General features: G+C 38.4%; 2 protein-coding genes across 2 annotated transcripts in view; one reads left to right on the top strand and one right to left on the bottom strand.

Moving 5' to 3' along the window:
* Positions 1 to 18,347, bottom strand: part of SCAMP1 (secretory carrier membrane protein 1) — a 319,758-nt gene that overhangs the window by 218,745 nt on the left and 82,666 nt on the right. The window lies entirely within an intron of this gene.
* The window catches only part of LHFPL2 (LHFPL tetraspan subfamily member 2), an 82,435-nt gene that overhangs the window by 25,103 nt on the left and 38,985 nt on the right, over positions 1 to 18,347 (top strand). The window contains exon 2 of the mRNA XM_083353115.1: positions 14,372 to 14,439. The gene's annotated coding sequence lies outside the window, so the exon portion shown is untranslated. The remainder of the gene's footprint in view (positions 1 to 14,371; positions 14,440 to 18,347) is intronic.

Below are 18,347 nucleotides of genomic sequence, written 5' to 3'. Positions count from 1 at the left end.
TTAAGCTAAAGAAATGTATTCACAACATGTTTATGTATCATATATTCTCCCTGGGATACTTTGTGCTGTAGTTAATGAGGGTAATTTATCTAATAAAATGCTTAGTATAAACCAGACATGTAGAAAGCATTTTTCAATTCCTATATTGAACTTCAGTGATCTTGAACTACTTGAACTCTTTAAATCAGAAATTGAAATTGCTTCAGTATTTTTTATTTAACAAAATGCTATGATACTATTTCAGATACATTTCTTACAACAAAGTTGAATATGAGAAGCTTTGTTGGATACTTGTTGATTTAGAGAAACTGATGCTAAAATGAATGTGCTTGAATTTTGCTCTGCAAAAATACAGATTGAAAATTGGTTGCTTAAGGGTTAGTGAATGGTTCATCATTGAAAGAGTAAGGCAAGGTTTCTGAGTCCCTTTCAACCTTTAATGTATTTGTGGATAAATATATACAACTATTCTTCATTTAGCGATCACAACTGGGACCAGCAACTTGGCCGTGAAACTTACTTCAGCTTCCTTTATTTTTACAGACCTGCAAAGGTTGTAAATGCCAGGATGGGTCATAAAGTTACTTTTCTGTCACTGTCATAATGGCAGATGGTTGCTAAATGAGGCAATTGTTAAATGAGGAATAGCTGTAAAAAGGCAGGATATTAGCTATATGTTGTTTGTGGATGTGATTAGATGCATGTGAGATAGTGCCATTTTGTTATCTCAGATAATCTACAACTAACATTAGATTGGTGTTGTAGTACAATGGGCTATAGATAATGAAAGTTATGAAAGAACAAGGTAACTGCTTGCCAGGATACATGGGGTAAGTAATTGCAAGTATATAAATAATTATGGTGAAAAATTAGAGCAAGTAGATGAATTCATCATTTTTTACAAGAATAGAAAGGCAGAAGAGGTATAGTGAATAGCACTGGAATTAGTTATCTTTCCTTTCCTTTCTCTTACCTTAGCCCTTTCGTTGGCATACTATTTCTTATTCCTTTTATTCTGCATAAAGTTATTTATTTTGAAAGTGAATAAATGGTGGATATATTTGTATATTGTAGACAGAAGTAAGATTTCATTATATAACTTAGTCCTTGCTTAACAACCCTAGTTGCAACCAGAGTTTATGTCACTAAGTAAAGCGATCATTAGGCAAAACACAAGATCACACCACTTAGTGACAGCAGTTCCAGCAGTTCTCGTTGTGGTTGTCATGCTTCTGTCCTGCTGCCCCTACTTCAGCTCCCCCCACCCATCTCTTGGCTTTTCTAGCTGTCCTGCGTTCCACAGCCACCACCACTATCCTCAGCTGACTGCCCTTCCGCTGCTGACGAGGTGGACCTGGTAGTAGCCTTGGCTGGGCAGGCTGCATCAGGAGCAGGAGGATGAAGTTGGTAAAGCCCAGCTAGGGATGGTGGGAGTAGGGAGCAGCAGGGAAGGGCAGAGCGGCCAAAAGGACAGAGGTAGGCGGGTGGATGGGTGGAGTTGAAAAATGCTGCGGTTGTAAATGTGGGCATTGTAACTTTGAATGGACATTGAACAAATGGTTGTAAAGTAAGGACTATCTGTAATTCTTCTCCTTTGTGTTGATTATGAAAATTTATATTAAGCAGAGAAAAGGTTAACTTATCAAGAGCTGTTAGAATAAAAGCATGGAGAATATAAGATGAAATCAGAAGTACAACTGGCTGCAAAGGGATTTAATTTTCAATAGTTTTCATATCTACAGTTACGAGAAAGACTTAAAGTAGATAATCATTTGGAATTGAGCAGCAGAAGACAGAGTTTGAAGTTGAACTATGTTTAAATAATATATAATTGCTAAAATGTATACATTTTTATAGAAATATAGAAACTGAAGAAAAACAAGGGAAAGAGCATATGTAAAATGGGCTAAGAACTTAAACCTGGCTCTTTGAGCTATCTGGTCTGGACTGAGGGGTTTAATGTTTTTAAATTGTGATTTTAATTTTTGCGGCTAGACTTAGTTTAATGTAATTTTAATTTTATATTGTATTGTTTTTAAATTTTGCCTTGTAAACCGCCCTGAGTCCTTTGGGAGTAGGGCGGTATATAAACCGAATGAATGAATGAATGAATGAATAAATAAATAAATAAATAAACAAACAAACTTTGGACATAATGTATTGATGGAACAATGAGAAAATATGTTGTTAAAATGCACTGTCAGTGTATCTCTCCATAAAAATAGTCTAAAATGTATAAAAGTACTTCAAATAGATGTTGAAAATGTGGACCACCAAAAGGACATTTTTATCATGCCTGGTACACTTAGAAGAAAGATAAAGAATTTTAGGTTCAAATACACATAATAATATAGAGAATTAAAAAAAATTAATATTAAACTGAAGCCAGAACTTTTTTGCTGGAATTAATGGACAGACAATTAGAAAAAAGCCACAGAAGACAATTTTTATACATGATTACCGTTTATATGTGAAAAATGGAAACATTCTGAAATACTCACAACGGAGAAATAATTTGTGAAGATGATGAAACTAGCAAAAATGGCAAAATTAGCTTCTTTGCTTGGAGAAAGTTCAACTACTACATTTATTAGTGACTGGAAATTTCTTAGGGCTTTTTGCTGCAAAAAAATTAAACTTGTGAATTTGAATTTAGTAATTGGAAAGAAAGAAGGAAATTATAATATAACTTTAGGGTGGGGGGGGTTAAATATAAATGCATTTATAACTGCTGTTAAGAAGATCAGAAACCATTTGTAACTTTCTTACACTTTTTATTGTTTCTCTTTCTTTTTTGAGTTTTTGTTTTTTTACTATTGTAATTAGAATCTTCAATTTTTTAAAAAATGAAAATTTGTATTAATATTTACAAGATAATGTAATAAGCAACTTTATTATAATATAGTAGTTTTATTATTTGCATTTGTTAAATATCTTCCTGGAATTATGTAAATTCTCTATTTGTTTTCAAATTTACTTAGTTGTAAATATGGTTTTTATTTCTCTACTTTGCATCCTAGTGTGAATTGTCACTGGCCTTTGATTAGTTTTGATTGTATAAACACATTTATGCACATATGTTATTCAAATCTTTGACTCTTCTCCATGCAGAGTTGATAAATGATTCAACTTCTTCAGATCTTAAAGGCTTAAGCTATGCAATATGTTTTGCCTTTTACTCTAACTAATATGTTTCCTAATAGTTGTAAATGGATGTACATTTCTCAACAGTATGAGAAGAAAGCATTATTCTAACAAATATAGTGTTTCATAGTTGAGAAATTACACCATCTTTGCTGCCATTAAGCTTAATTCCCAATTGACAAGCTACCATTTTTGTTTAGGCAGTTAACATCCTATACTTTAAATAAAGAAACTTGTAGCATTATAAATGTACAGGAACACATAACTGCTTATGTATTGCTGATCTGCTGAAAGGCAAAAGTTATTAACTAACAGCAATAATTCTATATGCAAATAGTATTTATTCATTCAGGAAAGATAACCTTTATCGTCCTTTTTTACTGTGGGTACATTGGCACGCATTAAAAATGAAATTGAGTTGCTTGCTCTCAAAGTGTAAATATCCATAACAAATTTAAACGTGCTATATACAACATATGTATAAACTTACACCCTTACATATAAATAACATATAAATATTAATCACTATCCATCTTGAATACATAATGGAAAGAGGAAGCTTTAGAGTTCACAAGCTTAATACTCTGGAAAGAAAGTATGACTGAATCTGGATGTTTATACACTTATGATTGTGTATCATCTGACCCATCCACTGCGATAATCAAGTTCGCAGATGATACAACTGTGGTGTGTCTTATTACAGGTGGGGATGAGACAGCATATAGGGCGGAGCTACAAAAACTATCCATATGGTGTAGTAACAACAACTTGCACCTAAACATCGGCAAGATGAAAGAGATGGTGTTAGACTTCCGGAGAAAAAAGGAGGAACCTGCCCCACTACATCGGAGAGAACTGTGTAGAGAGAGTTTCCTTTAAATTTCTGGGAGTCTACCTCTGTGAACGTCTGACCTGGAAAGTTAACACATCTCAGGTGGCTAGAAAGGCCCAACAGAGGCTTCACTTTCTTAGGGTCTTGCGGAAGAACAGGGTAGAACAACAGCTAATGACCCTCTTTTACCGGTCTACTATAGAGAGCGTCCTCTCGTATGGTATTGTGGTTTGGTATGCTGGTCTGACAGCCGCAGATAGGAAAGTATTACAGAGGGTAGTGAGCATAGCACAAGACATTGTGGGCTGTTCCCTGACACCACTGGATGACATCGCCAGGGCTCGTTGCCTTGGAAGAGTGAGGAAGATTCTCAGGGATGACTCACACCCTGGACGGTATCTCTTTACTCTCCTACCATCCGGTAGGAGATATAGGAATATAGCCAGCCGTACCAACAGGCTGAAAAATAGCTTTTATCCGTGGGCTGTTAGGCTTTTAAATGGGACATAATCTTATGCAGAATTGACTTGGGAGGCCGGTGTGTGGTGTAGTTGGTTCACATAGTGTGGTTGGATGGAGGGTTTGTTGTCACTGTGTGTTGGGGGGAGAGAGCACGGGGGGAGGCTCAGCTAATCTCAATGTACACATGTTGTACTTTGACAATAAAGGATTATTATTATTATTATTATTATTATTATTATTATTATTATTATTATTATTATATACCACGAAAGACTTATCTACTACTGAAATTTCATTGAAAAATAGAAGATAAAATATGCTTGGTAAAATAAGGTGTTTTGTCTGTTTCTCATTAACGTGAGACTTCAAAAGTGATGGCACAGTATTGCCATGGTCTTACTGGCTTAAATGAAACATCTGTTTATAATAATTAGAATTGATACCACTTGCAAGAAGTTACAATGCCAGGCTGTTTCAATTGTTACAGAACATATTAGACTTTTATGGAACAAGCCCACCTCAAAGGACTGTAAGCTCAGTTTCAAAATCTGCACTTGAAAGACTTGGAACGATTGGCTCTTGGGTGTCCCTTGAGATTTTGCTAGTTAGAGAGAAGAGCTTCCAACACTGATTTATTTTTAATTAACAATGTTAAGTACAGATCTTTCAATACAATGGCAAATTACCCACATGTAGATAAAGGTAATTAAGTGAACAATGCCAGACCCAAAAGAGCCATATGTTGCTCAGCAAGGAGTTAATAAGACTAGTTTCATGCTCACTGAAAGATACTTGAGCAATTTGGTCTGAATTACAGAGAGAACAACTGTTGGACTTTCTTGTCTCTTCCACTTTCTCTATTTCCCCTACTTTCTCAATTTCTTTGATCCTCCAGCTCTCTTATCTTAAGACTTATCATTTAGCTGTCCAGAGCACTCAGATAACAGGATGTGCCAGCTGCAACAGTAACTTCAAAAGGCAGCTTAGGAAAATGCTCATTCACTGTATATCTCTGAGAATTCCTATGAAGAAAGCAAATGCAGACTGCAGAAAGAATAGAAATGAGCGTTTAAATATATTCACATCTTCATGAATACTTTCAGAATTTATAGGTGAAGACTACAAACATATAGAAATATACCTGACTATGCTTTTTCTTCATGATTTGATTTCTTCAGCTATCTTTATTCGATAGCCATCTGTAATTTAGTATTGTTTTTAATTTTAGGTAATTTTAAAGGCTGGGTGCCTATGGTTATATGCTTTCACCCTTGTTCCGTTCACACTTTATTTAAAAATTTCTCTAATGTCTGAATCATTTTATGAATGTTGGATTGAGTTTCAGCTTTCTGGTCGGTGATGATGCATTAAATCTTCCCTAGTATTGGCAGTGAAGAAAGAGGGATCTTTTGTTTAGCCAGACAAATTCAAAAACTGTCAACTCCAGATGTTTTGAGGCCAGACAGGGCTTACCAAAGAATGGACAATGCCCTTGGGACTGTTGTGTATATTGAGTTCATTTAGGTATTTTTTTTCCTTCTTCACCAGCTGCAAGTAAAATGACAAAGAAACAATGGAATATACTATAAATATATAGGGTTGCTAGTGAAATATGTTTTTAAGCTCTTTTCATATGTGCTGTGCTTTATATTCGCTATTCTAGTTTTCTTGAATGTGAACGACTGATCTTTTCAGAATAGATATTAAAAATCTGAAGATAATTGAATAGAAAGAAATTAAAATGTTTTCTTGTTTTTTGCCTTCTGTATGTTCCCAAAATCTGATTTTAAAGATTGACGTTTACAGTAGTCCTCAACTTATAACCATCCATTTAGCCACCATTCAAACTTAACAGCGTTACTGAAAACAGTGACTTATGACTAGTCCTCCATTATGATAGCAGCATTCTCCTGATCACATGACCAGAGTTCAGATTTTTGGCAACCTGCATGTATTTATCATAGTTGCAGCATCCTGTGATTAAGTGATCGCCATTTGCAACCTTCACTTGATCACAGGATGCTTCAGCTGTCATAAAGATTCCGATAAAGTCAGTAGAAAAGACTGGATTTGCTTAAAGACTGCATGATTCATTTAACAACTACAGTGATTCACTTAACTATGATCTTAACATTGAGTGCGACTCCCTTAACAACCACCTTATCTAGCCATGGAAATTCTGGTTCCAATTGTGTTCCTGTGTCAAGGATTACCTGTATATCTTTTAAATTATTATTGATATAATACCTTTTTTAGTGTATATTACTGATTGGCTGCACATTTTCAATTTTAAGTTTGTTGTCTTATTCTGTTCTTTATACATTGCACAGAAATTCCAGGAAGTGATGCTGAAATCTTGCTTTCTATTCATGGAAGATATTTGTGTATTGTGAATAAGCACATGCATGCACTGTATTTTCTCGTATTTAGCTTTTTCTCTTATCAGCCAAAATCATAAACAAGCTTAATGTAGTACAGGGAGGCCTAGGTTCAAATCCATCCTCACCATGATCACTCACTGACTTTGGACCAATCAAGACAATCTAATTTACAGAGTCGGGTTGGTGAAAAATTGGAGAAATGTTATGTATACTGATTAAAACTCCTGGAAGAAAGCCAGAATATAATTCTAATCAGTATTTATTGGCTGGCATAGCAGCTCCACTTTGAATGGTACAATTACAATGTGATAATAATATCAGTTTTATTTAGCCATTTGTACCAATTAGGTCCTAAAGCAGGGGTGTCAAACTAGCCGGCCCACGGGCTGGATGCATCATAGCAAAACTGCACCCACTCCATTGCCAGCAATGGCAAAAAAGTCATGATACGTCGCGACACGTCACATGATGCTGCGAGTTTGACACCGTGTCCTAAAGGATATCAATCCTGATTGATTTTTGGAAGGACAGATACTGAAGCTGAAGATCAAGTAATTGGGCCACCAAATGAGAAGAGAGGACTCATTGGAAAAGACCCAGATATTGGGAAAGAGTGAAGGCAAATGGAGAAGGGGATGGCAGAGGATAAGATGGTTTTATATAACATAATGACATAATGAATGTGAATTTGGGCAAATTCCAGGAGATAGTGGAGAATAGGGGAGCCTGGCATGCCATGATCCATGGGATCGTGAAGGATCAAGCATGACTTAGCAACTGAATAATAACCAGTTAGGAGAATAGCAATTAAGAGGTGTAAATTATAAGCTAATATACCTCAAAATCCTCTTCTTCACATATATGATAAATGTAGTTCTTTAGCATGGAAATTATTTTGTGTAGTTCTGCAAAATTTAATTTCATCTTTGAGCTTTTTAGGATCAACAGGAAATGTTGGTGTCTCAATTGATTCAGCTATAAGCAGTAAATCTGTTCTTCAGTGCTGGACTTAAGAATGAATAAACATGTGCTTAATCCAAACAAGGAAGATTTGCTGTTATGGAACTCAGCAAGTCAGCTAGATGAGGAAATTCCCAGTCTATGTATTATGTCATACCTTCTTTGAAGGACTAGGCTTCTGGCCCAAAATAATTCTGAGCTCAGCTTTGCTCCTGGGGTCTCACAATGCTTGTGACTATGATTCAGAGTACTTTTCTAACTTTGGCTGCAGGATCAAGACCTGGCTATTGTCATCCATCTGTTGGTAACCTGCCAATTATATATTAATGTATTTTTCCAGGTGGCCTGGCAATTGCAGTTGATGGATACTGATATGCATGATATCGTGTGTGGGGGGAGGGGGAAGTGAATGCATACTTCAAGATATGAATAATGATTTTTCAAATCCAATTATCCCAAATTCATTTCTGAGCCTAGCTTTAGTGCTGAAATTTGTTAATGAAGCCCTAAGTCATACCCTGATTGTCTTATAGGTAACCTAATAACACCAAGAAGCAGATGTTTTTCAATTGGCATCCCAAACTATTAGAATGCATTACCTAGTAGTAGTCCACATATCTTTCTCTCTCTCTTCAAATTGCTTACAAATTTATTTTTTTAGCTTGGGTCTGATTATTTCTGTGTGCTTCATAATTTGGATTTATTGTGTCTTGATGAGAGTTCAGAGGCACAATTCTTAGCTACTGGCTCCCTTTCCAGTTGTGAGGTTGCCATAGTGCTCAGGGAAGATGCACAACAGGAAATGGGAACAATTAAAATCTCCTCCTCTCTCCAAATTCTTTATTTCTGGGGAAAAAATCCATAGAGCATATGTTATGTATCCAAAAGTTCCAGGTGCAGGTTTTGTCAAGATAGAATTAAGAAAAATGCTTCTTAAGAGTCATATTTCTCAGGATTATTTCTCAGTTGAAATTTCCATCTTGAGATCTGAAGGCTGGATTTCTGTGATTTAATGACATTTGGCTCTGCTGAACAAATTAAGGATTCTGGAAGAGAATTGCGAAAAATAATACATTTTGATGAACAGGAGAATTAATTGCCCTTCAAAGGAAAAGATCTCAAGGACATGTGAGCTGATACAGTGGTAGAAAACAAACTGAAAGGGTTTCATAAGTCATGCCTAATCATGCAATGTGTGTGTAGGCGGAAGAAGTTTCCCACCAAATCATCAGTAAGGTCTACATCACGGATTCAAACTCACAACATATTGTGACGTGTCGTGACGTATCACGACTTTTTTCCCATTGCTGGCAATGGGATGGGCGCTGTTTTGGCGTGACCCATACAGCGTGGGCGGGCAGTTTGACACCCCTGGTCTAGATGCAAGAGTCTTCTAAAATTTATAAGATTGTAAATGGGCCTTGTAATATAATATAATACATATAATCTGTATTGTAATATAATATAATACATATAATCTGTATTGCAAATCCATGGAGCCACATATTACTGGTGTCCAAGAAAAATAGCATGAAGCAGCTAAATGAATTGCAAAAAAGAGAAAGGTGTGTTCTTCCTACTTTCAGGAATAAAACTGTAGCGAGGCCAGATCTAAAGAACATGAAAGATATTTTAGGAATTGTGCAAAAATCTTCTATTAAGAACTGGTAAACCCCCCCCCCCCATTCTTGGAATTTTTTACTTGAAACTTTTTGAAATTTTATATTTATAATTTTAAAATTTTTTAATCTTAAATTAATTCTGATTTTAATGTTGCTGAGGTTGAGAAGAAGACTTATTTATTTGATGTATGAAGTCTTAAAATAGTTGTATCAGACTGCCTTTCTAACAGAATAAAGTTCTGGGGGGAAAAAAACCAATGAACAGAATGTTTTTTGTTGTGATTTAATTTCCAGGCTTTAGGTTATTCTTGTAAGCTATAATAGGATTTGAAGTCTAAAGCATCTGGACAGTACTGGGCTGCAGAAAGCAGAGATAATCAATACGCAGAGATAAGCAATATGTTTAGAAGTATTTGGAGGACTTTCAGAGTTTTGCTAGAAGTATTAAGAGGAATACAGTTTATCAGGTCAACATGTTCTGCATTTCAGTAAAAAATTCAGAGACAAAAGGTAACATCTTATATGGTGGCCCATTTAAGAAAAAAAAGAGGGAGAAACAGAAAACAGGAGAAGGAATATTGTCGTAAGAAAAATCTTACGTTATTTGGGGAAGTTGTTACAATTTTATTGTAATAAACATGCAGTAAAAATTATATTGTAGCTTTAATTTTGAACTAAAGTTTTTGAATAAAACAAATCAAAACTAGAAGTGTAAATAATCAGTTGATATTTTGTTCTGTGAAAGATAGGAAAAGTAAATTTCAGGTGAGGATGTATTTTTAGTTTAGAAAAATAAAAAACAAGCTAAATCTCCCTGAAGAAACTATTATCTAAGAAGATTTTGCTTTAGAAAATAATTTGGTAACAAAAGTACAAGGGTTAGGAAGTATGTCTAAAGAGATTATAGGTCATTTATTCAGAAAACTGACTTTTAATTTAATTTAATTTTATTAGTTATTTTCTTGGTTTTTCTCTTGAATTTTCTTATGTAAGGCAAAGTTATAAATATAAACAGTTGTTTTTTTCTTATCCTTATGGACCTTTTAGATTTGCCTCCTTTCCAGGATTGACCTTTATTTTTTCCAAGAAAATATAGTCATTGTATGTATGTATGTAATAGTAATAGTAATAGTAATAATTTTATTTATATACCGCCCTTCTCCCGGAGGACTCAGGGCGGTGAACAGGGCAAGCATAAAAAATACAGAGATACAAAATTTAAAAAGGATTAAATATATGCCCAACTAAAAACAGTAAATACAAATATTAAAATAACAATAACCCCCCCATCCCCCATCAGGCCAGGCCGGCTTGTTCAAATAAGAATGTCTTTAGATCGCGACGGAAGGAGCGAAGGTAAGCGCCATCCGGAGCTCAACTGGTAACCGATTCCATAGCTCCAGGGCGCCCACAGAGAAGGACCTCCCCCTGGGGGCCACCAATCGACATTCTCTGATCGGTGGCACCCTGAGGAGGCCCTCTCTGTGGGAACGCACAGGGCGGAGGGAAGTTGATGCCGGCAGCAGGTGTTCCCTAAGGTACTCCGGACCCATGCCATGTAGGGCTTTAAACACCATTACCAGTACTTTGAATCTCACCTGGAAGACAACTGGCAACCAATGCAGCTCACGGAGCAGAGGTGTAACATGGGAGTATCGGGAGACTCCCAACACAACTCTCGCGGCCGCATTCTGTACCAGTTGGAGCCTCCGAGTGGTCCTCAAGGGCAGCCCCATGTAGAGAGCGTTGCAGTAGTCTAGACGAGAGGTCACGAGCGCGTGAGTGACTGTACATAAGTCATCCCGGTCTAGATAGGGCCGCAAATGGCGCACCAGGCGAACCTCGGCGAAGGCCCCCCTAGTCACAGCCACTATGTGGTCTTCCAGAGTGAGCCGTGAATCTAGGAGGACTCCCAAGTTGCGAGCCATATCTACGGGGGGGGGGAATAGTTCACCCCCCATAGAGAGAGATGGAATGTTTGCATATATACTATAAGCTGACAGAGTGATTATTTGTTTATGAGATAAGCTTTTTCTGTAACTTTCCGTAACAAGGGAAAGCAGAAGAAAAAAACCCTAAAGAAATAACATCTGTAGAGTAGTTCATGTAGCCTATTAGTCATATATGCAGGATTGCCTTAACTAGACAAAATTGGCAAACAAATCCACTTGAGAGAATAAGATTTAACTTGGCAGAATGTTAGAGCCACAGCTTTTGAAACAGTACTTATCTTTACCACCTTTCTAAAGCTGATGACAAAGAGCCAGTAAAACTAAAAAGATTCTGTTTATTTTGTAATAAATAGAACAAGACAATTTTTTTGTGAAAGTAATGGGTAGGCTCTTAAGAGTATTTAAATAATGAAGCCTCTACAGTGAATTGTAGGGTGACCAAAAAAGAAAGAAAAAGTTCTTTGTGGTTTATTGTTAATACTTTGAACATTCCCACTATCCCTGCAGCTGGACTCCATCTAAAAAAATGAGTGCAATGTTAACTCCTTCAAAACTGGCAAACTGATCTTCTGGTTTTTTTTCTTGGCATCAGAAAATACTAGTTTTGCAAGTTCCTTCCTTTTTCTGGAAAGCAATCAAAGTAAGAGAGTCAGAAGTGGATGAAAATCAAGGAAGCTTAATTAAACACATAAATGTAGAAAATGTAAAACAAAGTAGGCTATATGATTAGCTCTACACTTAATAAAGGGAATTGCTCCCTAATTCACTTTTATTTTTCTTTGTATTTATAAATCAAGTTAACATTAAAAACTTAACAGTGGTGGTCGGTTATTAAGAAAAAACATTGGGCCTGATGTAGCAAAAGCTAGGTCCTAGAGATAAAAATGTCTCAGGATGTTAGCATACTATATATTTAAATCTTGATATTTTTTTAAAAAATGTACCAACATTGCAAGTGCAATTTTATTGAAGCTTTCTGGGAGGTACACAGTGCAATTTAAATCAGCCAGATTTTTGTGGTTAAACTTCAACCACAAAACTATTTCTGTACCCTAAATCAGCTGGCCTGGAATTCTAGGGTTATGTCTTCTCCTGGACATCAGTTTAGGGAAGAATGCTCTAGCCAGGATAAGGTTTATAGCCAGGAAAATATTGCTTTGTTAATATTGAGTCTAATGCAGTTTTGTTCAATGCAATTATCTTGTGTAGTTCAAAAGATATAGCTAGCTTGCTTAATGTTTTCTGAGTTCATAATGTATTTGGGCAGAATGCCATGTAGATTTGCCAGTATTTCAGTGATACTGTCTTGAGAAAGAACTTTAGGAGACCTATGACAATTTTACTTGCAGATGATAATACTGTTTATCACTCATTTAGGTCATCTTGTGATGACTCGGAAACGTAGAAGTAGTCCTCAACTTTCGACCACAATTGAGTCCAAAATTTCTGTTGCTAAGTGAAACGATTGTTAAGTCAGTTTTGCCCCATTTTACAACCTTTCTTGTCACAGTTGTTAAGTGAATCACTATAGTTGTTAAGTTAGTAACACGGTTGTTAAGCGAATGTGGCTCCCCCATTGACTTTGTCAGAAGGTTGCAAAAGGGGATCATATGACCCCAGAACACTGCAACTGTCATAAATTTGAAGCAGTTGCAGTCTGAATTTTGAATTTTGATCATGTGACCATGGAGAATGCTACAATAGTTCTAGGTATGAAAAATGGTCATAAGCAATGCTTTTTTTCTAAAAAAAAAAAAAAAAAAAAGGTGCCGGAACTCTCATCATGGCGGGCACCAGAGGGGGTGGGGTGGCACTGCTGCAGTCAAGGGCGTGAGGGGTGTTGGTGGTGGGCTGTCCCCCTGGGGCCGGGGCCGGTGCAGCTTGTACTGTGGGAGCAGCGGGGCCCACTCTACATGGCGGGACTGCGCAGAGCGGGCGGTGGTGGCGGTGCGGGCCAGGCGCTGCAGGGTGGCCAGAGCGGGCGGTGGTGGCGGTGCGGGCCAGGCGTGCAGGACGAGGCAACTGTGGTGCAAGTCCAGCACCGGGTAGGCCACCAGCCTGGCTGACACAGGTGAGCACAAGGAAGGAATACACATGGACTCTGCAGAAACCACTTCCCATTCCTTGTCCTCTCTTACTTACCTAGTTGAGATGGTGTGGTTGGGCAGCAGGGAGGGGTGCAAAGTTCCTGCCAACTCGCCTTCGCTGTAGACAACTTGCCTGTGTAATGTTTGCCGGCCGGGTCTTTTGGCGCACTCAGCAGCAATTCCTATTGGCTTTCAAAAGCCAATAGGCTTTTGAAAGCCAGTAGAGGGAGTAGTACAGATTGTGCAAAAGCTTTTGTGTGTGTGTGTGCAAAAAAAGGTGCCGGAACGTTGTTCTGAGCTTTGAGAAAAAAAGCCCTGGTCTTAAGTCACTTTTTAAAGTAACTTTGAATGGTAGTTAAATGAATGGTTATAAGCTGAGAACTACCTGTATGTTCTCTTGCTGAAGAGATAGAATATGCTTATGACTGAGGGATTGTCAAACTGTAAACACTCAGTTTTTTCCAGTCACCCGAACTCTACCCCGAACTAAGGGATTACATGGTTGTAAAAGGGAAGTTATGGATTTTGTACTATGAAATACAAAACTTGGTGGAGCAGTGGGCTAATGCCTCCTTAAGTAACACCAGCTGCCTGCAATTAGTGCAGGTTCGCATCCCACCAGGCTCAAGGTTGACTCAGCCTTCCATCCTTCCGAGGTAGGTAAAATGAGGACCCAGATTGTTGGGGGCAATTAAGCTGACTTTGTAATAATGCCGCTTGGGGTGTGTGTGTGAAAGCCCTAATAAGCAGGCATATACATAGAATGAAGGCTACTGCTAAGCTTGTGTAAGCCGCCCTGAGTCTTCGGAGAAGGGCGGGATATAAATGGAATTAAAATAAATAAATAAAATAAAATAAAACTGGATTGACTGACTGTTGCATTTTTAACTAATACAGCTTTTCTTACATTATGTTAACATTTCTTCCCCAGAAACATCCTACATTTCTGAATGGCAGTCCCCTTTTTCTCAGAAGGAAGGTCTCTGATATACTGATCAAGTGAGTAAAATGGAGGTTTTTCTTCTGCTAAATAAGTTTAAACTTAATGTTACTCTTTATGACCTTTGATAAGCAGCCCCTCAGAATTTGGGAACAACCATGGAAATTAAAGATAGGTTTTCATTAGAAGTTCACTTATAGTGAATATGATGATTCTTTATTGAAGTCTGCAATAATAACAAAATAATATCTTGCTGGATCAGAGATGGGTCTTGGTCTAGCATTTTGTTTCCTCATTTCTTTGGGTTGTTTTCAAGCAGGAGATGGAGGCATACTCCTTTCCTACTATTATTTGCCTTCAGCTGTAATTTGAATGTAGGTGTTCTGTACCAGCCTGCTACCGGCCCTGCAGATAAGGCAGGGACAACCCCTTTTACAAGAAGGCAAGAGGCTGGAACTAAGCCTGCCAAATTTATTAACATAAAAACATAAACAGAGCAAAGAGAACAAACACGAACCATGAAACAGGAACTATTCAAATGGTTGCCTTCAGCAAACCAGCCCTCCCACGCATTCCCCTTTTATACAGTTCAGGGCGTGGCTTCTCTCTTCCTCCTTCCGAGGTGCCCCATTGCCTTCCTCTGTTTACTCCTGATTGACTGCCTCCTGCGTCGGGCGTCCTTGAACAGGGCCAGCTGTGGGTCATCTTCATCCACGCTGTCAGGCTCACACAGCTGGGTCTGCGTCGTGACCAGGTGGGAGGGGCCTGGCTGAGGGCTCTCATCAGCAAGCTCTCCAACCTCCTCAGCAACCTCTCCAACACCTCCCTCCTCCTCCTCTGAGTCGTCCGACCCAAATGCCGAAACCACAGGCTGACCCTGAATCACAACAGTAGGCTGAAACATTGAATCTTCCAAACAACAGCTTTTGACAAACCTGTTCTCTATGTGTTTATCAAGTTCCTATTTAAAGTCATCCCAGTTAGTTGTCATCACCACATCTCCTAATACTAGTAGTCCTTGTGTCAATGCTGCTAACATCGGATGTTCCTGCTTTGACAACATATGGAGATGCAGCCTTTTTCTTTCCTATGCTTTACTTTTAGAATTAGATGATACTGGAGGAGGAGGAGGAATGTGATGGGAGTTAGTTAGACATAACAATATTGTAATGGTGTGTGAAAGCAGGGGTTTTTGAAATAAGAGATGATAAGAAATGGCGGGTTGGAGAACAGGAGGGAAAACCTGCACTTCAAACTAATTGGAGAATGTGATTTGTGAATGTTAATTAGAGGAGGGAATTGTGCTTGATACTATGTGCTCAGGGGAGGAGAATTCAGATTTTGGCTTTGACCATGTACGTGCCAATGCCGTGCTAATTGAATAAAGATTCTTTAAGGTAAACAATGCCTCAGAGTTCTTTGAAGAGTTTCATCTGTTGGAACCATGACACCTTGATTTACAACAATTAATTTAGTGACCGTTCAAAGTTACAACGGCACGGAAAAAAGCGACTTGTGACCATTTTTCATACTTAATGACTGTTGAAGCATCCCCATGGTCACATGATCAAAATTTGGGCACTTGGCAACTAGCATGTATTTATGATGATTGCAGTGTCCTGGGGTCATGTGATCACCTTTTGTGACTTTCTGACAAGCAAAGTCAATGGGGTTGTCAGATTGACTTAACAACTGTGTTACTAATTTAACAACTGCAGTGATTCACTTAACAACTGTGGCAAGAAAAGATGTAAAATGGGGGAAAACTCACTTAACAACGGTAAGTGAAATACTGGTAACGGTATTTAAAGCACTCCATGGCATGGGGCCGGAGTACCTCAGGGAACATCTGCTGCCGGCATCAAGCTCCCTGCGCCCTGTGCGTTCCCACAGAGAGGGTCTCCTCAGGGTGCCACCGATCAGAGAATGTCGATTGGTGGCCCCCAGGGGGAGATCCTTCTCTGTGGGCGCTCCGGAGCTGTGGAATCAGCTACCGGCTGAGCTCCGGATGGCGCCCGATCTTCGCTCCTTTCGTCGCGATCTTAAGACATTTCTGTTTGTACAAGCCGGCCTAGCCTGAGGGGGAGTGTTGGGGTTATTTTATTTTTTGTTTTTTAACTTTTCTTGGGGTTTTTAGTGTTGTATTTATATTGTTTTTAACTAGGGCAATTTGTTTAATCTCTTTTTTAATGTTTGTATTCACTATTTTATTCTGCCCTGTGAACCGCCCTGAGTCCTCAGGGAGAAGGGCGGTATATAAATCTTATTAAATTAAATTAAATTAAATTAACAAATGTCTTGCTTAGCAACGTGAATTTTGGGCTCAATTGTGATCATAAGTCAAGGACTACCTGTAGTGATTTCTCCAGTGCTCGTGAATCGGCAAAGCCAGGTCTTCAGGCTCTTGCAGAAGGATAAAAGGGTAGGGGCAGATCTTACTCTAAAGCAGGGGTGTCAAACTGCCGGCCCACGGCCTGCACGCGTCATCAGGAAACCACATCCACCCCATTGCCGGCAATAACGAAAAAGTTCTGATACGTTGCACGACATCATGTGATGTCGCAAGTTTGACATATCTGCTCTAGAAGGCAGAACGTTCTAAAAGGCAGACACTGCACCAGAGTAGGCTCCTCTTCTGAATCCTGATAGACTTCTTTGACAAACGGCTTCCGCAGTAGGCCCTCTCTGCCGGCACAAGTAGGATTTTGTGAGAATGCTCATCTTATACTGTTAATCAGAAAAAAATCTCTACTCCAGATTATAGTCTATATCCAATATCTTGAATCACACCATGCAAATGTTAGTATGAAGTAGGAATTCTTGAAGACATCTGCATTCTTCATATCTAGGTGTTTTTATTTTTGTAAACCTGCTGCAAATAGAGGATCTGTTGCTCTGGCTGAGTCTCTCCAAATTCTACTACTAGACTTATTTTATTTTAGTTTTAGATTTTTATCCTGCCAATACATAATTCAAGATGGCAAACATACAATATCCCTTCCTCCTCCTGTTTTCCCCACACACAGAGTGTGACTGGCCCAAAATCAACAACCAGCTTTCATGCCTCAGGTTACTCTCCTGGTCTCTAGTCCAACATCTTAACCATTGCACCATCTGCATTTCCATTGACTGGACCATATGAGCTGTAGATGATTAACTCAAGGCCAGCCTTTCAGCCAGCTTCATTTAGATCTCGTTCTCGTGGTCAGGAATTGGATTTCAAAGAGAGTCATTGCTTCAGATACAGCCCGTCTGTTTTACTAAATGCCCAGCTGTAGACGTGCAACATCTCCCTCCCTCACCCCGCTTTTCACATTGCTTTTTGCAATAACAGGTATAATGGTAGCAGGTTCCTGAGAAGCAATCTGATTAGCAGATGTTAAAAAGGGGATGTTTTCAGCAGGTTCTTGGTGTGAAGTTGTAATTTGAGAGATCTTGTGCCTGGGTTTGTTGAGGTCTGATTGATGGTTGTCTGCCTTTGACTCTACCTCTGCTTTGGGGATTACATCATTTCCACAGCCCCCCCTTTTCCCTACTCCATTGAGGCCAGATGGAAATATTTATATGGAGAGCAGCCAGGCACCATTTATACAGCTGGAAGGCTGCTTTTCCCATAACCAAGAGAATACAACTCTCCTTTTTCACAAGACACACACTATCTGCATAACTATTCAGGCCGTTATCATATGGAGGCATAGAGCCTTGGCAATTAAAGAGAGAAGGGGATTTACTGTGTTTTGTCTGTAACCTTTTTTGATAAATCTTCATTGTTCTGTTGCATAAATTATCCTAGATTATTCTTATTCTATTTGAAAAGTAATAATTGGGATGTCTGGCAAATGGTGATTGATTTGATTTCATCTCCTTTGTTTACCAAAGGTATGTTCAGCAACATAGCAGGTTCTGCTATCTTCTGATTAACATGTTTTTAAGGTACATTACCTCCTGTTCCAGCAGGTGATAACAT

The sequence above is a fragment of the Vipera ursinii genome, assembly GCF_947247035.1.
Source record: "Vipera ursinii genome assembly, chromosome: 2".
Taxonomy (NCBI): domain Eukaryota; kingdom Metazoa; phylum Chordata; class Lepidosauria; order Squamata; family Viperidae; genus Vipera; species Vipera ursinii.
The sequence above is the reverse complement of the archived record's forward strand: the minus strand, read 5'-3'. Positions and strand labels throughout refer to the sequence as shown.